The sequence below is a fragment of the Manacus candei genome, unplaced genomic scaffold (assembly GCF_025592945.1).
Source record: "Manacus candei isolate 608988 ecotype Guabito, Panama unplaced genomic scaffold, ASM2559294v1 h1tg000033l, whole genome shotgun sequence".
NCBI lineage: Eukaryota > Metazoa > Chordata > Aves > Passeriformes > Pipridae > Manacus > Manacus candei.
Genome location: NW_026138081.1, coordinates 1,666,323 through 1,690,918, shown reverse-complemented (window position 1 = coordinate 1,690,918; position 24,596 = coordinate 1,666,323).

The following is a 24,596-nucleotide window of genomic DNA, read 5'->3' as shown; positions in this document are numbered from 1 at the left end:
GAATGAAGTTTCAGAGCAAATGTATTTTTGTGATACTGTCTGTAATTCATGCTAGATAATCATGAACCTAGCAGCTAATGACCTCTACTCTGATACATTAAGTCCAACCAAAGATAATGGTGTCCTGCGTAAATTAACAAACCCAGTGGTAAACTTGCTTCTAGTTCAGCGGGAGACAGTGTGCAAATTAGCATTGGCTCTTAATAAGATCACTGTCCTGCAATCTGCAGTTCTGTAGTGTTCATAATGCTGTTTCTTTTCAGGTGAAAATTTTTTCTCTAGAGAACACTTGCACAATACATTCTTCTGACAGAGAATCATCCTCACCCTAATCAGATCCCTCCTTGAAAACTTTCCCTATTTCTTATACTTTCATGCTGTGAGTGCTGCTGTGAGTTGTTGGAAATGATTATTCATTTGTAAGCTTCTTTAATAATATTTCCTTTAGATGTTGAGGTACCCAACAGAGCAAACCAGGATTTGATTTTATAATTATAATGATTCAGAAAAAGTAATGGTCACTCTTTTCCTAATTTGTTCATCATAGTTTATGTTCTTCTGAAAATTTCAAATAAACTATTTTCTGTTACATAATTTAGAGGTAAACTATCATGAATGACCTAATTCTGGGAACTACAATGAATATTGCCCTTCTATGGTTAGAGTCAAACTCTATCCATCCAATTCTGAAATCAGCTTGCTCAACAGCTGCCCTGAGATGTTCTGCACCATTTGGGAACCAGTGTCTATACCCAGTTCTTCATAGCACAGAGCATAGTAGCACAAAGCTACACTCAGAAGAAATTTGAAATTTTCTGCTAATGAACAATGATATATTAGATTTTTAGCAACATCATCCATGTATTTTAAAACAATTTGTTGGCGTTTCCCTTTCTTGGCTATAAAAGCACAATTAAATATGGTTTTTTTAAATGCCTTCTGAAACTGGCAAATAAGATTATAGTGAGAATATCTGGATTAATACTGACTAGCTTATTCGATGAATTTTTTTCTATCCCCTGTTGAAAAAGATTATTCATGGGCAACCTTTCCCCTATTCAGCTATTTCTGTAGAAGATCAGACTAGATGTACCAAATAAAGAAGTTATGTATGTAGTTCAACAATAAGTGAATACCTTTTCTATGAACAAAATTTTTACAATATTAGATAAAATATAATGAAGGCATTTTAGCTATAATTTATGTGCTGAGAAAAGACAACATTCTCTAATTTGTCTGTGTACAGTGATGCATGATTATGAAACTGCAGGTAAGGGGGATGTTCTAATGCATACCTGATAGAGAGACAAGAATGTGGTATATTCTTCATATACTTCTAATGGGAGTTTTGTAAGAAAAAGTTTAATACACAGCTCTTGTCTGAACAAACCTCTCACTGTAAAATGTTTACCTTTAATGACATGTACTATTATTTCATGATTATTTTAAAATACACTTAAAGAGTTTTACATGTTAACCAGCTACTAAGAATGCCTTAATAGACAACTAATTTTTGTTAGAGGTGTCTCGACAATTTGAATTTTATATGCATGCATTATGTTTTCTTAAAATGGGGAAATTATGCATCTGAAGGAATCTGTCTAGAATAATGGGGTTCTATAGAGGTTACTTTAATCACGTTCACCAGCAGTTATAGCTGTTTTACATCTTATTTGCAACAAAAGGGAACTCTAATTATCTTCAAAAAGAGCATAAAATGGTGTGCTTTGCTGCTGATGTAATGTTGATTCGTGAATGCTGCTGATCGGAACTGACAACTAAATACATGTCACACTTTTAAGAAATCAGTGGTGGTGACAGGATAACCCTCTTTTGTGACCTGGGGACCAGGAGATGGGGTATATATTTGCTTGCTAAGTAGAAACAATTTACAGTTTTTCACTTTGAAATAAAAATCAAAATGCTGTTATAGATGGGTTATCGACTATTTTTAACAATGCACCACTTCTGTTATGACTTACAAGCTACCTTCTGTAAAACAGATCTAGTGCTTGCAATTCCCAATAAAATAGTAAAACTTCTTTTGTATATTAGTCTCATTTTTTATGAATTACTGACTCTTTCTTTATTTGTATATAGATATAAAATATCTATAATAGGTATATATTTTCAGCACTTGTCATAAGGAACATTAAAGAATCTCAATGTCTTGCAGAATGGTTTCAAATGCATGCATTTCAAGATCAAACTTATTACTGCAAATTAGAAACATGCAGCCCACTGCAAAATCCAAAACTCGTCAAAAAGGATTCAGCTGTATATCAACACCCATGCCACCTGTGCATAGGAACCAGCTGGCTTATATTCCATTTCAATGCGGAGTTAATCCAAAGAGATCTAAATACATTAGACACAACTGATATTTGCTGTATGGCACTGTTCAAGAGTCATAGTGGAAAGTTACTACTTTACCTCCCATGTCTGAATGCTCTGTGTTTAGCCTAGATACTGAGATACCCGCCCTGTATGAAAGTTTAGCTTACAGAATTGTCTGTTTAAACTAAGGGCCATAATTAAAACACTTATATAGGCTGAATTCAGCCTTCTTTTATCACTGTCAATTTCATCAGCATAGCTGGATTTTAACACCTTAGCAGGTCTAACTGACTATAAAGGTTTAAAATAGTCTGTGTTTATTACTGTATATTTCTTCTATGGTACTTACTGAACAATAAATATTTGTACAATGTTTCTTTTTATAAATTTGTCAGTTCTGCATGCCAATGGTATCTGTATGTGTTACTCTGTGTTAGTATACAGTAAATCATTTGTGCATGGTTAAAAAAAGATAAAGGTTTTCCTAAATTAAAAAAAAAAAAAAATAGAAGAAAGAAAACATGGTCCACTTTATTCTACCCAGACAGTCTATGGCTTAATTCAAGTTGAAAATATATTTTATCAGAAGTCTTTCTGATAGTATTTTCTCCTGGTCACATTCTCTACCCACTTGTTAAAATCATCTACAGTCACCTAACTAATGCCAAATCAGCAATATGAGTGCCATTATTTTGCCAGTGCTTTCACTTATAGGTGTTGACAATAATTTATTTCACATCCATTTTACATCAGTATCATGTAAATAACAGCTTTGATCCAAAAGCTCTTACAGGTACCTTCAACAAGAAACTGATTTTAGAGCAGGAGTGGGCATATGTCTTACTAGAGATTGGTTTTGAGAGAGGAGGAATGGTCCAAAAAGGTTTTCTAAGTTCCTAGAGATTTTAATTAACATTTTCATTAGATGTGGTTTATGTACTCTGATATGGGTTTTTTTGCAAGACTTACACACAGTCTTTAAATGGACAAAAATGGTTCTCTCCATGCTGAATACCTGGGGAATGTGTTCTGTATTCTGTGGTCTGGGTTTTTTTCTATTGGCTACACAGGTATATTTTGTTGTAACTGTCAGTACCTTGCTCATATGGAAAGAAAATGCAATTTTATGAGTTACTGAATGGTATCTTTCTGTTTAAAAAGCAAAAACTCAAGTACAAAAATTTACAAAGTTGGTTAGTTATGTATTTTGTAATTTCCAGGAAAAATTTTCCTCTATTTTCATCACTGCTAGTTAGAAACTCTGCAAATGTGGGACAGAAGAAGTTATTTCTGCGTATTTAGGAAAATACAAAAAAATCGTAGTTTGTCTTATGTGTATACCACAAATCCACACTGATATTTTTCATCTCTACTTTCCCATTAGAAATTTAAAAAAAATTCACCTATAAATAAGACAGTGTAGGATGATTCCCCATCTATTACCATTTGAAGGTAAGCTTTCTTCTTCATGAAGTTCAGTATCCTGAATTAAATGTTTTGTAGTGCTTTAATTTGTTGCATAAAAAAAAATGCTTATATCTAACAAAAAAAAAGGGGGCTGAGATATGAATAGCTTCAGGTGTAAGTTGCTTTTAGTACCTATTCACTCATGGTCTAAATAGCACTTCCAGACTGGTGAGAAGGTCTGGTCAGCCTTGTCTAGCATGTTCTATGAGGCTCCTTCCTATTACTATGCTCCTCAGAAGGCTGCTTTATGTGGAGTGAGAGGTCCTGGACTGCTAATGGCTCAACCCAATCCATTTTTGAGTCAGAACATTTTTACGTGGGAAATAATAAATATACATAAACAAAAAATACATATGAAAAAAAAGTGAGGTTTTGTATTTTTCTCTGAAAGAAGTTTGTATTACTGACAACTCCACGAGTTCCTCTGGGTCTTGATATTCCGCCTCAGAAAACAGGAAAATGGTACATTGGTGTTGTTATCACTTGTTTAAAATAATAAAAAAACTAATATTAGGGATTTTTATGTGGTTTCTTTTTTTTTTTTTTCAAATTCCCTCTATCTGGATTGTATCCTCGTAAGGCAGAAACATGGAAAATGAGCAATGTGATTTTAAGCATTTGGAACTACACAGAAACACAGAATGATCTGCTGAGCTCCTGAGCAAATAATTCCTTTTTCAGCTCCTGAGCTTTGCACAAGCATGGTCTCCTCCATCAGGCTGGCCCCACTTGAATTCCCACGTGCCCAGCACTCAGACAGACAGACAGACCATCAGTTCACATCTCAAGCTCTCATTTATCTCAAATTTTCTCTCAATCTTTTGTTCCCAACCTTCTGTCAAATCTTCCCAGCATTATTTTGCTCCTTGTAGGCTCTTTTTTTTCTGTTTCTTTTATCAGTTCTTGTGGACTAGGCATAAGCATTATTTAATGATCCTTTTTTCCCCCTTTTTCAGCAAGTACACATAGCAAGAAGCAAACTACCTATCCCACTTCATGCGGAAGGTGCAGAATGAAGCAGACAGTCCTAATCACACTATGCTTTTTCCAGCTCTCTTCTTTCTCCAGAGCAGCATCAGGTTGCTAAAAGGAGAAGAGAAAGCCCTCCCACAGAAGGTTGCATGGCTCCTTTCCTCAGGAAGTGAGTGAGCTCAGGAGGCAGGTAATGTGAAAGGCTTTCCTTGTGATAGAGTCAAAATTTTTCAGAGGCCTGGAGGTTCCTGTGTCATCTTGCAATCTTAGCCAGAAGTCCATTATTCATCCCTAACTCATGGGAGCTGGCATTACTATGTGTTACTCATTACCGTTGCTACAACTGTGGGTGGGAGCTCCAAGCAGACGCATTGCTCTCCCAGCCTGGTGTTCACAAGCTGGCCCCTTGTGCAAGAAGTATTATTTTTAAATGTCAGCTATGTATTAAGTAATGACTCAAGCGTCCTACAAATCAAAGCTCAAGGCTTTGAGTGTAGCACTCGTCTGTCTAATAAACATAAAGTTTGTTGATAATGGATCTCATTTAACTACGAATCATCCTTTAAGCTCAGTAGCCATTCTGATAGTGGCTGCTCAATTACCCTACCTCATATCTAAATGTTGTATCTAAATATGCTTAAACTCAGACCTTTCAGAGGTAGCAGGGCCAAGAGTGAGAAGTTGCAACAAAGTCAAACTTCGGGTGTCAAGGGAGCTCTTGGCACCTGAAGAGCAACACAAAGGAAAACTGTTCATTGACAAGTTGTTTCTTTTCTTACTACTTAAGAATCCAGGGCCCAAAATATATGATTATAGAGCCTGATCAAAGCCTGTTAATTTCCATAGTAGTCTTGGCATTGACTTTGATAGGCTGTGAATCAAGCCCATCCCCAAGTAGAACATATGGGTCTCTTGCACAGCTTATTTCTATTCATATTTCACATCTTTTTTTTTTATTTATTTCATACATTATTCACAGTTTGTGATGGCAGAAAGACATTTTATATCTGTGACACAAAGAAGACAAAGAAAGAAATACAGCATATGTGTTGTCATTATTATGAAAACTAAGGCATATTGGGCACAATGCATTTCATTTTCATTATATTACAGGATTCTAATAAGCTTCATTGATAGTGAAGTCACTTGTCCTTAGCACAAGTAAAGAAGAAAGAAATGAAAACTTTTCAGGTTGTTTTTGAAAATCTTGTATACTGTCTAGGCATTTTAGGCACAAATTTAATTTCACTTCAACATCACAAGTTCCTTTGATGACAAAGTCACGTATCTTTAGTCCCAAACACAAAAGTAAATAAGACATTTAGATAGTTTTCTTTTACTTTGAAAGCAGTTTTATATCGGAAAATGTGAGTGCATATGTCAGGCACATAGAATTTTCTGGTTCAGTCCAGCTTTGGGCTCAGCAAGGGCAGTTATCTAACACCTGATAAAACACAACTGTGTCTACCTGAAGGTCTGCAGAGATATATGAAATCCTTAAATAAATACAGATTAGAAAAGAAAGGCAGGACTGAACTGTCTGTCATGACCAGGACTTTGGGCCCACCGCTATGCAATGTGTGCATTTATAGCCAAGCTCCCGTATTCATTAATCTAAGTTATAACTCAGGGTCTCAGAAGACCTGGGAATGTTGTGCTTTCATTCTATTTTTATTTATCTGAATTTTAATTGTATGCAATTTGTTACCTAATATCTATCAAGGTTTTTTTACCCAAAGCTCCCTAATATTTCTTTCACACGCTACCTGCTTTTCGTCTCCACTTAGATTTGTTTTTTGATGCAGATTACAAACGAATGTCTGAGTGCCAGGAGGAAAGAGTGATTATGAAATCCACAGTAGCAATATTTTAAACAAATAAATAAAAACTGCTGGGAAAAGTCAACTGAATCTCCAAGTCTATAATGGAATGACACTTGAAAAATATTGGACAGAATATTTTCCCATTGACATGTGGCAATGGTATTGATAACAGCACTCAGCAGCTAGGAAGGAGAACGCTAAATGGCAATAGTATTTTGTGGTGACTTTTCTTTTGGAAGGAAGAAAATGAATGACTATGATTTTTCTTGTGAGTCAGTGATGAATGTTTTTCATGTATGCCACTGCTGAGTTTCCTGTAGGTCATAACAGATACAAGTGGGAGGACAACATAGTTGTCTGGGAGAAGATCACAGCGTTAAAAAAAGTATCCTTAACACTATTTCATGGTTTTAGTGAACAAAGAGAATTCTATTTAAAACTATCTATTTTAAAAGATACCTTCTCAAATTTTTGCACTCAATTGAAATTCACCTCCCACCAGAGAAATACGGTCATATTTGTATACACTTTATTTTGCAGAAAAATGGTCATTCATCAACTCTGTCCTCAAGTTCTATTAATCTACGTGTGTGTGCTCCTTAATAGATTAAAAAAAATACTTCTTATGAAAATGGTTAGGCAAAGTGTTTCTATGTACATAGCTTTCCATGGAGTGATACATATGTAGACATAGGCTATGGCCCTAGCCATTTAAGCATTTTAAATCATTGGCTACTGTTTAGATCATGAATTAGTTCTTATTTAGTGGTTAAAGTGTTTTTAAAGCTTAGGATTTGCTTTAAAACTTAGACCAGGTCATCATATCACAGTTTAAAAGAGCCAGTCAGGAAACTCTCTTCTGAACCTAAGAAATGTTTTTCAATATTTTCTTTCTTTTTTTTTCTGCTCTAGGATTAGGGCTAATTTTAGGTCCATGAAAAATAAGCAGTGTCCTGGCCTCTTGGGATAGCAAATCAATATTTCTAAAAAGCATACATAGCTTTGATGACCACTTTGCCAGTGCTCAAGTACTGTGCACCACCAAACAGTTTATACTCACTTTATTTCTCAGTAACTGGACTTAGGCAGCCCTGCAAGGGAACAGCAGAGCTGGATAAGATGATAGGTCTTGCTAAAGGAAGCATGGTGGTGGAAACATCTTGTAGCATTGTCAGGGACCAGCTTGCTCCTGAACCTCGCCTTGTGGCAAGCTTATGCAGACATTCTCCCTTGACCAGGTCTCCTTACTTCCACTTCCTTCTGTGTCACTCTCTTCCTCTAGTTGGGGCACACAGAACTTTGCACAGTGGAGGACTATTTGGAGTGGAAGGATGGTAGACACAGACTGATGCATGAAGCATATGGTCTTCCAATCTCTCCCATCAGTCCTCCAAAATATTCCTGGCTTTCCAAGACCTATTATCCATTCTTTTCTCACTTTACTTTCCCCCCAAACACCTTTACTGATTCTTGGTCCTCACTCCTAGGAATGTCTGTTTTGATACAGCAATTCTAAATTTTCTACTTCCAAGGATGAGAATGATGCAAACTGTTTTATCTTCATCTTCAGAAAAAGTGAATTTCCACAGTCTCTTCTGCTGAGGAAGCATAAGCCTGCTCTAAATAAGAAAAAGTGAAGTTTCCAAAGTTTTTCTGAAAGTGAAAAAATAAAAGCAAAGAATGTGACAATGAGATGAAGCACAATAGTCATAGGAATATGGGAAAATGATACAAGTTTCTGGAGACAATGTCTTTCCAGCTGTGTCCAAAAAATTCAGCTACAGTTTTGACATTCCTACAATATTGTGTGAACAGATATTACTTAGATAAATGCTATGTTTCCAATAAACCTGGAAAGAAATTTCAATACACTCAAAGTGGAAAGTAACTGTAGAGATGCTACCTAGTTTTCAAATAAATGCTTTACTTTTCTTCATATTTGTCTTCTTAAAAAAATAGCCAGCCTAAGCTATATGCTCTTTCAACTATATTTCAAATATGACTTTATATTAATGTCACTGTGATTACTTGCTTTCCTGACTCCATGTAAGGAATAGGATTTGTTTAATCTCCTTTCTCTCCAAGCATACTTGTCATTATGAGCTCCAACTTCAATAAAAATTCTTAATCTGGCTAGTTGTCTCATAGTATTTGGCTTCTTCTAGATTAGGTTTGTGTCTTTAATAAAAGGAGGATATTTTGAGAGTAATGCTGAGTATCAATATGAAGAAAACTTTTAATATTGCTGACTTAAGGACTATTACTACACATAAAATGTATTTTGATCTACTCAGCAATGTGAAAATATTATATTTGCAGCAAAGAAATATTTAACCCAACCAAAAACAACAAAGAGAAGAAAATTCAAGAACTCAAAAACTTAGGAACAAATCATTAAAGAACAACTTTTAAAAGTATATAGGCATTTGCCTTATAGTCTGAAACCAATACCCAAACAAAAAAACTTTCACTTCGAAAATCTGTACAGATACAGATGAGACTAATTCTTTGCTCAACAGCTTTTGCTAGTTAATAGCACAGCAGAAGTGCTAGATATTGTCACATCCAGTACTTGATTCTTAGTTATGTTTTCTTTTAATGACAGTTCTCATGACTTAGACTCCTGGAGCTCATAATTCTGATTTACATGTTTAAACAGGGAAAGGAATCAGTTCTGCAATTTGAAAAGAGAAACTAAAAAAATAAAAAATAATTTTTCAAAACTGTACTGTATTAGGAGAAAAACATCCGTTTAAAAGCCATGTAATGAACTGGCTGAAGTTATCTATAACATAAATATAAGACTGAGATTTAAAAGTAACATTCCTTTAAGACAGTGCCTTTATGCCTCAGTCATAAACTGGGGCATTGGGATTAACATGAAACACTTAGCAAACATACGAGATTCTTCATATGACAAAGATAAGACAATTGTTCCAGCAAAAGGGGTTTTCTTTGTTATCACCATCTTCTAAGCATATAGGCAGGAGCAGATTTGTAAAAAAAAGTGTACTAATGAATTAACCCAAAGAAGATGGCCAGAGAATGTAAACTTTTTGGGTCAGACAAGTCTTTCTTGAAGTCATACACTTCAAAGTAACATAGATATTTCTTGATTGTGTCAAAGCCAGTTTTGCAAATATTTAGAATCAAAGTAAATGAGGTCAGAATTTTGTGGAAAAGACCAGTCAATTATCCTATAATTAAAGCCTGCGTAATAATGCATTACACCATGGAATATAATTCACATTCAGTGTGCAGCTGTGCAACTGGTATTTCCTAACACCAGAATAATAGACTCTGCAATCTCCGTAATTGTAGCACTGATGTGAAAATCTAGAAGATACAGAAGATCTAAAAGACATTCTCCCTAGAAAATGTTGTTCGTTTGTTTTTTCTTTGGTAAGTCCAAAGACATGCCTCTCCCCTTCATTCAAAAGTGTGGTAAGCCTTGCATTGTTAGAATTTTGTAATAATTTTGCAAGACTGACATGTGTAGATAAGACTAATATACCTCCGCCTTTTAAACACATACTCTTCTTGTTTCCCCTGGCCCGCAACTGCTTACTTTATTTTGTCTACTGTAAATTCTGCCCTAAGGAGAAAATATGTTCACAGTCTGCATTAAATACCTTTGTAGAGCAAAAATGCACATACCCATAAAAGAAGATTAAACTGGCTCTCTCTGAGCTAGAGAATCAGACTGTGGATGATTAGTTTATCAGTCAAAAGCAAGTACTTACAAACCTTCGTCTGTATCTTGCATAGAGGTGAGTCTCCCTGGTTCACTAACTGCAGTCTCTTGGCATCAGTAAGATACTTAAACCCACTTATTTGATGAAAGCAGAAGTTGCTACCTACATTCGTCTTTAAAAGCTTCAGAAAGTAGTAAATTATCTCAAACATCAGACAAGAAATCAGCAGACTTTCATACATATATGAGTCTTTTAGAAAAGTCTCAACAAGAGTAAATTATTAGAACGTGGTTTTAACCAGACCCTGCAACATGACCAGCAAAATGAAAAAGTTCAGATGTGTCCCAAAAGATGTAACTGGTTAGTGAAATACCCAGCTTAGAAGAAAACTTAAGTATTCTGGTTGCTTTTTGTGGTTTCGGTGGTCTTTCCTCAAGATTTCTTCCACTGAAAAATGTATTATTAAATAACATAACATTATCTTATGATTTAATGACCTTAATCCAGTCTGTAAGCTGTATATAAGACACACTTAAGGACTTCAGTGTTTCTCAGTATACAGTAATGCCAACTGGAGAAGTGAATAAATCAATTATTGCTCATGACTGCAGTTCTATAAGGTTGGAAACAGTGAATCTGAGTCAATTAAACTAAGTTTTTTTTCAAAGGAATAACCAACTGTTTATGCCATTAGACATGAATTGCTGCTTCATTAATTATTAGCTAGCCACTATGTCTAAGAATGGTGACAGAAGATATTGTGTGCACATATCTTCATGCAACTTACATCAGAGCTGGAGTATTATCATCAAAATAACGCTTGTTGTCAGTCACTAGGGCTTTTTTCCAAGTTCTGTTCATGCTTATATACTCATCATGTCTCTTCTTGTTTTTGTAACTCAGTGATGTATAGTGAGTTCTAAATACCATTTGCTTGTTCAAGGCTTGGATTGTTGGCTCCTTCCCTTACAGTGCTCTGAGCAAAAATGACATTTTTCTCATTCATTCTACTCCTTTGCTTTTCAGGGGCAGAGCTATCACTGAAGATGATTTGCAGTTTTGGTAGCACATCAAACCATAAGATAGATCAACACAGCTCTTCAAAAAAGCTGTCTTTCATGAATTTTAAGCATACAGCTTGAGGAAAACAACCACACTTTGTGTATGTAAAGTCTACAGGTAATCATCTGCATTGCCTTAGAAACTGAGCAGTATTTTGTACTTAGGGTAAAAGGCTACACATTTGCTAAGTTCATTGTATTTGGTAAAAGTAGAAGGTGCACATTCTTCAGTTCAAACAGAGGCATATAAAAAAGAGTTATTTGTAGTTGCATTTAAATCTTCTGACATTTTAAGACAAAATTTTAACAGAAAACACCTGGATGTTTTGTGTAATTGTTCTCTATCATCATAAACAGAATGTTCATTTGGAACCGCATTGCGTATCATTTGTCTAAGCATATTGAAGCTTTTTAACACAGATTTTCTTAAATTGTATGGATACAACAAGCAAATTTGTGATGGAAATGAGACCTGGAATGAGACCTGGGTTTCTATCCCTCCGTGTAACAGTTCTACCATGTTATTAGAAGCAATGACACTGTAAACTCATTTGGTTACTGCTAAAATATCTTCAGGAGTTCATCAGTTATGACATTCTATTTTATTTATTCTTTTTTATTGGCCTTTGCAAATGTCCTTTTGCACAACTTTTTAAGAGGTCATAAAATGCTTAGATACCTTTGCTTTCAAGTAGCTCTGGAGGCTTGCTTGCTTTCTTACCCTTAGCCTCAGACAACTCAGTTTGTGGGCAAGGGCCTCTTCAGTTCTCTGTGCCAAAAACTGGGTACATAAATTCATGATCAGCCTGATCTACCAAACTAATATCTTCCAACTTGAATCAATAAGAGACATGAGTTACCACATTTTGAGACACTCCAAAAGGCAAATTTAGGTAATCCATCAACTACTGTCCCAGGTTTTCTAGAAATCTCAAAACTTACTTCATGATAATGGTTGAGGCCGGAGGAGATCTCTGGAAGTCATTGCATCCAACCCCTTCTCGTTCAAGCACGGTCACCTAGAGCAGGTTTCCCAGGACTTTGTCCAGATGTTTTTTGAATATTTGCAAGAACAGAGACTACACAATCCATTATCTGTGACAGTGCTCAGTCACTTCCACAGTAAAAAATAGCTTTTCTTTAAGAAAAATAGTATTGATTAACAAGTGATGATGAGGAGAAGTGGAAGCTAGGAGTGATAACTCTCAAGTCCTGTGAGATAGCTTCTTCACAATTTCCACAGTCAGGCACTATGGAGTTTAGTTTTCATTTTTATGGGTGTGTCAAGTCCTAGAGCAATGAAAAAGTCTTAATAAAAATTAATAATAGAATGACATCAAACCCATTGCCTGAGTCACTTGATGAATGACTCCATGGCAACACATGCATGGTTAATCTTTGTTCCTGTGCTAAATGTGTGAGGCAACTTCACTGTCAAATCTTAGCTACAGTAACTGCTGCTTCCTAATGTAAGGGGATTTATCCTATGCTTGACACTAAAAAAATTATTACAGAGAAAGCAACAAATAACAATTATAGTAGAAGATACCATCCTCAAAATATTTAACCTCCAAGGTGCTTCATCTCACCCAGAAAAACGAACCTGATAGGGAATGATAAGTCTGGTTGTGGTTGCTAGAGAAGTTTCCAGTGGTTTCTTCTGCCAAGACAATCTTTTTTTATTCCCAGTATCGAAAAGATTTCTTATGTTTATCTAACACATCACATCTAACACACATATATTGTCATTCCTACAGAAACACTCAGTTTGGCGTTCCAATATAGCCAGAGGAAAAGTAAACAAGCAAACAGACATTCCTTTCTTCTAGTCCTGTCTGCAGTGGCAACGGCCAACCCTTTTGTGAGTGAAGTTTTGTCTTGTTTTCCAGCCTGAGTCAACAGTTACTACTGATCATACCTAAAAAGGACTGCAGACTAAACTGAATTTTACCTTTGTTCTATTATCATCTATAATGGTTGACAGCTAAATTTGAGTTTGCCATAAAAGAGCAAACTATTGGCATGTGTCCTGAGATGACTCCACTATCTCCACTGCTTCATAAATTTGTCAGTTAACTTTCAGTTATTTATTTGTGGAGCTTCAATGAAGATCAACAGCAGAATGATCATGTCAGCTTTTTCAGGTATGGAGGTGTCCTCTCATGGTAAGTAGCTTTTATTACATTTGGGGTAATAATATCATTACTATGGTAATGACATAATATGTGTCACTTTTGGGAATGAGAAATTACACATAATTTCTATTTGCTTCAGTCTTGTTTCTATAGTAACAAGACTAGTAATTCTCATTAATGACTAGGTTGTTAACATTGTTATTTTTGGTAATTTCAGGTTATTAATGTCCTTGGTTTTTCTGCATCTTATTGATGACTAAATCTGAGTGGCTTTTAAATGAAAAAATAGGTCCACTTGACTAAAACTGTCTTTCACAAAAATCGAAGAGCATCTTTTGAATCTAGTTTTAAAATTAGTGCAGAATTCTGTTGAGAGAATAAAATTACTGAATCATTTAGACTAGAGGCAGAATTCAGACTGGCTGGTAAACACAATTATTGACACAAACCACACAACTATGATGAAAGTGCTGACATTATCATTTAACATTTCAGTTTTCCAAGTTCATCTTTCCACTAGAAAAGACATTTCTCCCCTAGAGTAATATTGCTATAAGAGCAGCAAAGCAGTTCAGGCAGAGTGATTATCATGGGCTCATTTACCTCTGGGATTCAAGGTTAAAGGTTGTACCTAGATGCCACAAGGTCATTATTATCCTGTGTTGGTAGCTATGTATTCTGTTACATTTCTTGCCCTTAAGGGCAAAATTCATGTGCTAAAGAATTACAAATATAGTCTTCTAATTATGTTTGATATTCAGATTATATTTACGATGTTTCTTTTCTAGAAAGTTGTACAGATGCCATGAAATAATTCCCAAACAATTTAATCTGCCATAATGGAACCATATAGTATGCTTGGCTTCTTTTCTGTATAAATTCTTATGCTCGTCCATACTTTTACCTGCTGACTGTTCATTTGAGTAGTCACATGCTAGTGCCTACAGAACAAGGTATAGTTTATCTTTCTTGTTTTAACTCACTTTTCTTAAGAAGGCCTTAAAAAGAGAATTCCTTGAAAACGCTTTGATAGTAAAGTTTCTAGTGTCTTTTATGATGTGCTTTCAAAGTATACAGCAATATTTTGCAATCACTTAGTAAATATAAATAAAGCATTTATAACCTCTTTCAGTTTAGAATACTGTCATTGTCTTCCTAGCTAATATTAACAAGTAGAAGTCAGAGATCCACTGTTGGTGATTAATTTATAATGACTTTTGGATTTAAAAACCTTTTTGGATTTAAAAATCTTAATTATAACAGGACTTTGGGAGAAAAACCGAAGACTTGGAAAAAAATGAAAGAACAAGTGAAAGTAAAATAATCTTATCCCTTATTATTGCCAATCATAAGAAGTTTACCTAGACCAGATCTGTGACCAAGACATAAAAAATATCAGGCTTTATTTTATGTCTCTGAAGAGAGAAACTGATTACTTTTTCAATCAGGTAGGCAAAGACCAATGTGTGGGCCATAAGAACTTTCTTTCAAGGTGCTTCTGTAACTGGACTGTATAGGATATCCTACTTCTGCTCACACTCTTCCATAGCGCATCTGCAACTTATACTTTTGTGCACACTTTTGGTAATATCTGCCAGTTCTGACACATATATTTACATGCACAGAAGAAAAATCTTCTCTCAATGAAGAAATCCACTTGAAGAATCAAATCAAGTGGATTCTTTATCACAATGAAGAAATCTTTACATGAAGAAATCCACTTAATTTCTTCCCTATGTTACAAATCAACTCAGAGCTTATTTTTACTGCAGGCTAAGAAACTGAACTTATGGAGCTGAAAAGGATAATTTATTTCAATTAATCATTTCCTGTCCTAAATATTATTCACGTTAAACATCTTTTCTTCTTGCATAAAAATATATGTTTTAGTATTTCAAATTATTATTTAAACTAATGCTTTAAACTCCTAAAAATGGATTCTTTGGCCTTCTGTCCCTCTTTTGGGCAATGGGTCAAACTAGTCAACTCTCTCTACTAGTCAACTCACCCTAGAAAAAGGAGTTGTTGGAGACAGAAAAGATTGTGACAGAATGCACAATGCTAGTTGCCAAATGACACTGTGGGTCAACAGCCATTTAGCATAAATTAAATCAGTGCGTAGGCTGCTGAAGTCTATGCCAAGACCAATGAATAACTCTTGCTTGGATGAGGATGCCTGGCTCATTCACAGCTCTTTTCAACCTCCTGTGTTTATGGTTTCCTATCACATCTTAGAATGTAGTAAGTATTCAGGTTCTTTACCGTAAAAAGATAATCAGCTTCAAGGAATCATTTAAGAGATGGATCTGTGACACTGAAATTAAACATCAGCATTAGTTTTATCAGCTATAATTTTTTTTACATAAGAAATCAGTTGAAAATTGTTAATAAAAAAATTGTTTGGATATATCTAATGTTTTAGCAGAAAATTCCTTCAGATACATTTTTGCCTGTGGAGCATATGAAATTTCAAATCACAAATCTGGCAAATTTTAAGCACCTGACACAGAGGAATATAATGGGAATATTCAACACTAGCAGTTTCCCTTGAATGTAGCCTAAGAAATGAACATAAGTGCAAGTTGGACATTTTCTAACAAGAAAATCTTACCAGATTTTGTCAGAAACTGAGGCTTTTGGTAGGTGTCTTTGCAGCAAGATGAATGTTCTAATCAAAACTAAAGGTAGAATCAGATCTCAAGAAAGGCCACCGACTACAGGGAATTACAGGGATTACAAGGAAAAATCCCTTTCTTTATTAACACCTCCAAATTCTGTGGGCTTGTTTGAAATTTTTAGGAGACAGACAACTCGGTGAGAAAAGTAGCTCAAAGTGAGCGTTTGACCACCACCTAATGTGGTGATTTGACCCTGGCTGGATGCCAGGTGCCTATCAAAGTCACTCTGTCACTCCCCTCTTCAGCTGGACAGAGGAAAGTATAGTGAAAGGTTCATGAGTTGAGATAAGGACTGGGAGAAATCCTTCATCAATTACCATCACCTGCAAAATGGATTCAAATTGGGGAAATTAACTGAATTTATTAGTAGTCAAAATCTTAGCACAATAATGAAAAGTAAAATAAACCTTAAAAACACCTTTCCCCCACCCCTCCCTCTTTCCCAGATTCTACCTCCTCCCACCCAGAAGTGCAAAGAAGTTGGGGAATGGGACTTATGGTCAGTTCATCACAGGCTGTTCCTGCTGCTGCTCCAGGAGAATAGTTCTTCCCCTGCTCTAGCGTGGGGCCCCTCCCATGCGAGACGGCCATCCATGAACTTCTCCAATGTGAATCAATCCCACAGTCAACAGTTCTTCACAAACTGCTCCAGTGTGGGTCACTTTTCCACGAGATGCAGTCCTTCAAGAAGCTTCCTACTCCAGCATGGGTCCCCCACAGGGTCACAAGTCCTACCGGGAAACCTGCTCCAGCATAAGCTCCTCTCTCCACAGGTTTGCAGGTCCCTGCCTGGAGTCTGCTCAAGCACAGGTTTCCCATGGATTCACAGTCTTCTTTTCAGGCATCCACCTGCTCCGATGTGGGCCTCCTCCACAGGCTGCAGGTGGATCTCTGCTGCCCCATTGGCCCCCATGGGCTGCAGGGGCACAGCTTCCTCACTATGGTCTGCACCATGGGCTGCAGGGAAATCTCAGCTCCAGCACCTGGAGTACCTCCTGTCCGTCCTTCTCCACTGACCTTGGTGTCTGTGGAGCTGTTCCTCTCACATATTCTCGCAGCGCTCTTCTCAGGGTGGAATTACCTTCTGTGTAATAACTTTTTTTTTCCTTCTTCAATATTACTACCATTCCTGATTGGCTCAGACTTGTCCAGTGGCAGATCCATCCTGGAGCCACCTGATATTGGCTCTGTTGGACACGGGGGAAGCTTCCAGCGCTTTCTCAGAGAAACCCCCTCTGTAGTCCACCTGCTACCAAAACCTGGCCATGCGAACCCAATGCACCTAAACAAATGACTGGAGCAAATTTAACAGTTTAATTTTAGCTCACGTGAACAGGGTTAAAATCTGTTTCTGATGTTTTGGGTTTTGGACATGTTCTGGATGATACATGCAACCTCTTGTTTGCCCGGATTTACTGACATGCTCATGAGAACAGTTCCTATAGCATGCAATCCCCTTGACTGCCTGTACATTCAGCTGTACCTGCCTCTGTAGTACAGCCAATTTCTCCATCCTTAGAACATTTAATGGTGATGCATAAACAGACATTCATGTTTCTGTCCTGCCAGATTTTGAAATTCAGCCCCTTCTAATGGAACAATATAACCAACAGACTGTGCTATTCTGTGCCAAAGCTGATTAATCTTAAACTAGTAGTTCCTCTGCAGGGGAAGACCCTCTTCCTCTAAATGTTTGTCCAAAGAGTGAACTAATTTAAAAATTCCTGCAATATTTTATTTAATTGAAAAAGTACTTTCCCCACAATCTTTAGGTCTGCTTTTTTTTTTTTGTCTTTTCTCTATTAAAATATAAAATTGAAAAGCTTCTGAATTCATAAGAGCAATTCAAACTGTGAATTTATTTCTATTCTCTTTCTACAGGTTTTCCTTTAATTACAATCACTATTACATGCAGTGGTAAAACCTCAAAAACTTCAGTAATTGCCCTAACAGCAAAACCCATACGCAAAGATCATGTTATTCTAATAAAGAATGTAAAATTACTAATATACCCTGTATAATTTTCTGGATATTTCAGCTGCTGGAGTTTCTTTTTTTGAGCTTTCAATTAATTTTTCAGTTTAAAATAAAAGGTGAAAAACCTTACTGTCAAAATATTTTCCATGGTAAGCTGTTCCCCCTTACTTTACCAAACACTGTCTTAATGCTTTAACCATATTTCCAGATTCCCTTCAGATATCATAGTATTTTAAATATATCCATATATATATATATATATATATTCATTTGCAATTCAGCTAACAGGAATAGACACATGCTACACAAGCTACATTTTGCCCTTCCAATTTTTTACTATGGGTTTTGGATTACGTTCTGTTCAAATAATTTAAGAAGTAGTATTACAGCTTTACAGTGTTACTAACTATAAGCTTTATAATACTAATACTAAAACATGCTTAATTTTGATTCTAGTCTATTGTGATGGGTTAAATATTTTAGTGAGGACACGCAGGTACATTTTAAGAGTACTTGCCAGTATTGTTAGTTTGGTTGCTACACCTGATTTCTGTGCACCCATGTGGGTAAAGAGATATTTAAGACTTTCTTTTTTTAGTTAAAAATGTGCTAGTGGAGGAGGTATTATGTTCCTTCAAGATGAACACAGCACTTGCTAATTTTTGGCACACAACATTCATCTCCTAGCATTATGTCACTTGTCAGTGCTTGAGCTCTTCCATGGCCAGAACCGACATAATATGTCAAACATTTACAAAACTTCATTTTCTGAGTGTTTTTAGAATGAATGATGTAGCATCATTCATGTAGTAACAGCATATATCTTGAAAAATTCTACCCAGATAGGCTTTCCAAAATGTAGCAGCTATTGAAAATCTGTCATGGTATGTAATATTTTTTTATGGACTTTCGGTAAATTTTCATATTACTTTTTAAAGTTTCTACCGATTTTAGTCTCATAAAGTGATAGCACTATTATTGCTGAAAAGTGATGTCCTCTCTCCTTTTTTTTCTCAGAGAACAAGTTATTAGATTTCCATTTCTATAAGAAACAAAATGCTTAACATGACTTTGTTTCATATATAGTCACATTATATTAGCTACTGACATTGCATCCTAATGCTTGTCTCTAATTTTTTATTTTATTTAGTGTTGCAACTGATATGCTTACCATCTATCTTTCTTACTACACTTACTCCTGTCCATGCTTGGAGATAAGTACTGCAGTAAGAGAAATAGAAGATGAATAGAAGAAGATGAATAGAAGAAGAAAGCTATTTCTGATTTTATGATCTTATACTATCTCTGTGGTTTTGTCAGTAAACTGATTTTAATGCATTTCATATTTTTAAATTATGGTTCCTATTTTCTTAGGTATTTTAATCTGTACAATGTGCAGAAATACACAGTGTGAGATAACTTATTCTTTTAGTCCCATTAATTCTTTTTCTCGTGAGTGATCAATATTGTAGTAGCTTCATAACAATTTACTTTAAATATCAACTCAAACCCCATGCAATTTCACAGGAAAAACTGTTCTCAGGAAACACAGGCTGTCTGACTGGTTTTGTAGAAGGCAACCTCTAGTTCCTGAGTATTGAATACTCTCTTCTTTTTCTATAATGCTTTCTTCATAAAATATAAAGCGTTTCAAACTGTGGATATCCTGAATATTTTATTTAATTTCCAGGTGACTTATGTGAATTGTCCTTCATCACCAACTGGTCTTTGTTGCTAACAAGCCAATTTGGTTCATCTATTCTGAAATATCACATTACGCACTGTTCAGTAAATAGATTCTTTTTGTGCATTGTTATATTTATTTCTTTTTGTCTTCAGCCCATCTTTTAAAAATCACAGAGCAATGGAAGATAAGGGCTGGAGGGGACTTCAAGAAGCTCTAGTTCACCTACTGTCTAAAACAAGATCATAGATACCTTTATTATTCCTGACAATTGTTTGTTGAATCAATGCTTAAAAACTATTAAAGGTGGATATTCTTGAAACCTCCTCAGGCACTCTTGGCCAGACCTTCATTATCTCTACTATTAGAAAGTTTTTCCCAAAGCCTATTCTGAATAATTTTTTTCATTAATTTAATCCCTTTACTTCCTATGCTTTCTATAAAGGATATTGTGGACAGATAGTTTTTCTACTCCTGCAGCAACCTTCTAGGTACATGAAGCTGCTTTCCTTCCTGTGTGATGAAAGCCCATTTGTTCAATCATGGTCATGTTCCCCAGGCATTACTGTATTCGTTCTCTAGATTTTCTCCAGCAGAGAAAATGCCATTCTTAATATTCTGATGCCATAGTAGTGTTGAGCAGACACATATTTTAAACAGGCCAAGAGCTCTTATCAGTTGGCTTTGAATGCAGGTGAATTGCTGGAAGAGAGGTTGGCAAAGTAAAGAAAAAGTCCTAAAAATGTGGAGACCTAAGGGGGTACTCTGACATCTCAGTTCTGCAGTTTGGGGTTGTGTCTTGGGAAGTGGAGCTGGCATGTCCAGCTGGCCTGTGACTAAATCAACTCATCTGCCACTTCCCCACACCACCGTGCAAAGCATTAGTCTGAGCAAGTGGCTGTAGTATCAGTGTGGTGGTGCTGACTTTGAGTTGCATGGCACAGGGGGAGGCTTTCTCTATCACAGTTTCTCATATAGTGATCCCCTATGTAGCCCGGCTGTATCAGCGGTGTGTCCTAGGGTTTGGCTCACAAAGGGTGCAATCTCAGGGGTAGTCCAAAGGGTACAAGCGTAAATACCAGCCTAGCATCTTGAGAAGCTGGGTCTTCCAAATTATGCAGAAAAGTGGACATGTGCATGCTTGCATGGAGAATATCTGCATAATGTACAGTTTTCAATCTGTTCAGGTGAAAATGTAGAGGTAGAAATATTTACCACTAGGTCAAACAGCTGTAAAAAATTTCAGAGTTTAGTACTGTGTGAGTTAAAACCTTATGTTAACCCTTCTTACAAATGGATGACATACTGGGCAAATTCACAAAATCACAGAGTATGCTGAGTCGGAAGGGACCCTCAAGGATCATCGAGTCCAACTCTTAGTACTGCACAGGACCATCCCCAAGAGTCACACCATGTGCCCAAGAGTATCATGCAAACACTTCTTGAACTCTGCCAGGCTTCATGCTCTGACCACTTCCCTGAGGAGCTTGTTCCAGCATCCAAACACTCTGGGTGAAGAACCTTTGTCTAATATCCAACCTAAACCTCCTCTGACACAACTTCAGGCCATTCCCTCAGGTCTGTCACCGGTTACCACAAAGAAGAGATAAATGTCTACCCCTCCTCTCCCTCTCATGAGGAAGTTGTAACTGCAATGAGGTCTCTCCTCAGCCTTCTCTTCTCCAGGCCAAACAGACTGAGTGACTGCAACCACTCCTCATATGACTTCCTCTCAAGGCCCTTCACCATCCTCATTGCCCTCCTTTGGACACTCCCTAATAACTTAACATCTTTCTTATATTGTGGTGTCCAGCTGGACACAATATTCAAGGTGAGGCCGCCCCAGTGCAGAGCAGAGTGGGACAAATCCCTCCCTCGGCTGGTGATGCTTTGCCTGATGCCCTGCAGACTACCAGACCTGTAGTTTCTGGGGGCCTCCTTCTTGCCCTTCTTCAAAATCCAGACAACTTTTGCCAGGTTCCAGTCAGCTGGGACCTCTCTGGATTCCCAAGTCTGCTCAAAAATCATTGAGAGATGTTGTGCAATAACATCATCTGTCTCTGAGGATTCTGGGATGAATTCCATCAGGCCTCATGGATTTGTGGGGATCCAGCTGGAGCAGCAGGTGCTACACAATTTCAGGGTCGATTATTCTCCCAGTCATGATCCTCCAGCTTAAGGCACTGAGATCCCCTTTCCATCATCAGTGTTGAAGACAGGCAAAGAAAGTGTTAGACACCTCTGCCTTGTCTCTGTCCCTGTTTGGGAGATGACCATCCCCATCCTGGAATGGGCTGATGATATTTCTATACTGCCTGCTGCCATCAGTGTATTTGAAAAAACTCTTTGCTATTTCCCCCCCTATTTCTGGCCAGACACAACTCCAGTTGAGCTTAGGCAGCACAAATTTTCTCCCTGCAGTGGCAAGTAGCATCTCTGTATTCTTCCCATGTCACTTGACCTTGCTTCCACTGGACTTACACTTTGCTTTTTTGCTTTATTTCCTAGCCTTGCCTGCTCGACTTCCAACATTTGGGAATTCCCTGCTCCCGTGCCCTTAGGAGATTATGTTTAAAAAGTGACCAGCACTGATGGATCCCAGCACCTGCAAAAACATTTTTCTGGGGGACTTTATAATTCCCTGAGCAGCCTGAAGTCTGCCCTCCTCATGTCCAGAGTTGAGGTTTTGCTGGCACTTTTAATCCTGTCAACAGAGATTTTAAACTCGATCACTTTGTGGTTGCTGTGGCCATGACAGCCACCTATTTCCACTTCACTCATGAGATCCACTCTGTTGACTAGCAGCAGATCAAGGAGGGTATTTTTCCAAGTCAGCATCCACAGCAAATCTAAGGTGCCAGAGTTGCTCATTGTTGTTAGACATTAGGCGCTTGAGATGTGCTTACCTGCTTTAGAACAGGAAGTTGATTTCGTATTCCAGATTGCATGCATAGCTAATATATACTTTTCATGTAAAGAATTCAGTGAATATCTGAATGGATTACTTAAGCCATTTTTTCAGAGGACTGTATCTGTGCTTCTAAGTGCATCTGTTTATCACATTTTCTTACCATTAATTTCTTACTAGTGAAACATGCCCTGTTCTTAAGCTGTATTACAGTCATTTGTCTGTCCTTGGTCCCTCCTCTCCTAAACTCTTTTAGTGTTGAGAAGACAATAATTGTGTGCTTTGCATAACAGAAGCTGAAGCATTCATTGAGATGCATTCTATTTTTTTTTTTGTTATTCAACATGATAATAGGAGTGGAGTGTGTTAAGCAGACAATTCTCATACAAGACAACCTGTCATACAGACTGTCCATCTTCCGTGTATGATATTACAACTAATCAATTGTTTAGATTTTTCTAATGCTTTGCTTTTTGTCCACAGATAATCTTGAGCAACTAGCAATGGGACCATCTTGCATGATATGAAAACATTATTAATATCTCAGGCACAGACTTCATTACAAATTGTCATGACTCTTAAAACAAATTATGCATATTTTATGTAGTCCAGGTTACCATGGTAAATATTTTATTCTTTAACAGAGAATAAAATTAAATACAGAAACAGATACATGTAAAATTGTTTTAAGGAAAGCAACACTGTTAAGCAACACTATCTTAAGCTCTGAGTGTGGCAGTGTTTCAAAGTTTAAGTAAATAAACCCCAATACTTCATTCCATTAAACCAAAACAAAAACTTTGAACTTACAAATTCCTCAAATGGAATATAGTTGCAATGACCAAAAGACAGATATACTAGAAGCATAGTAGAAGGCATATAATATATCATACAAGTACTAGCTTGATTCAGCTAACACAGCTGAAAGTTCAGCATTCACTCTTTAAAAAGAAAGTTGCCTGTTTCCATACTATGGAACCATGAGGTTCCATGTTTTCCTTTCAATATTCACACTTACCACTCTTAAAACTGACATTTGTGGGCAGGCTAGAAACCCAACTTAAGATATGAATGTTCTCCTTTTAACAGACGTATTGTTACTGGCAAGAATTAATCTGCCCTAGTATGCCAAAGGTAGTGCCACAAACTTGACACAAGTACAGTCTCAGAGAGCTGGATATTAATCTCGCAGTTAAGCCTCAACAAATTACAGCTCCAGAAAAAAGGTGAAAGCAACACTAAGATTTTTCTTTAAAGAAGAGTTACATTTTTTCAGCCTGCTTGATGTGGACTTGTTTCTCAACCCAAAGTTTGAAAAGATTGACCAGAGTGCTAGAAAGTGGAATCTCTTCCACAGAACAGTGGAATCTGTTCTGTGCAGAATAAGCAAGAAATATTGCCTACCTCATTTGTTGAAGCAAGGAGCCTAGTTACATGCAAAAAGAAACCATTACATGTATAATGGAAATACAAAATCCTCACAATTTCACTGAAGACAATGGCCTTGGAGATATTACCTGGGTAGAGGATAGTCTGCAATCTAAATATGCTGATTACTGTACAAATTTCCTGCCAAAATAATTTCTCTTGATCAGAAGAGTAACAGAGGGCAACTTCCAAATAAAAGTATGTTTTCAGGGCATTGCATCTGAATGTTTCAGGAAATAGCACTGGCTACTAAGGATTTTGCACTAGTATTACCAGTTTCTGGTACAGACAAGTATAGTGTGCTTCAGGGACAGCATCAATTGCTTTTGCTTCAGTAAAGCATCACTTGCTTTGTGTTAGGACTAAAATCTATTTCACTACTTTGAGTAAAATGCAAAACAAAGGTTCCAGTTGCACCTTCCTGCAGTTCA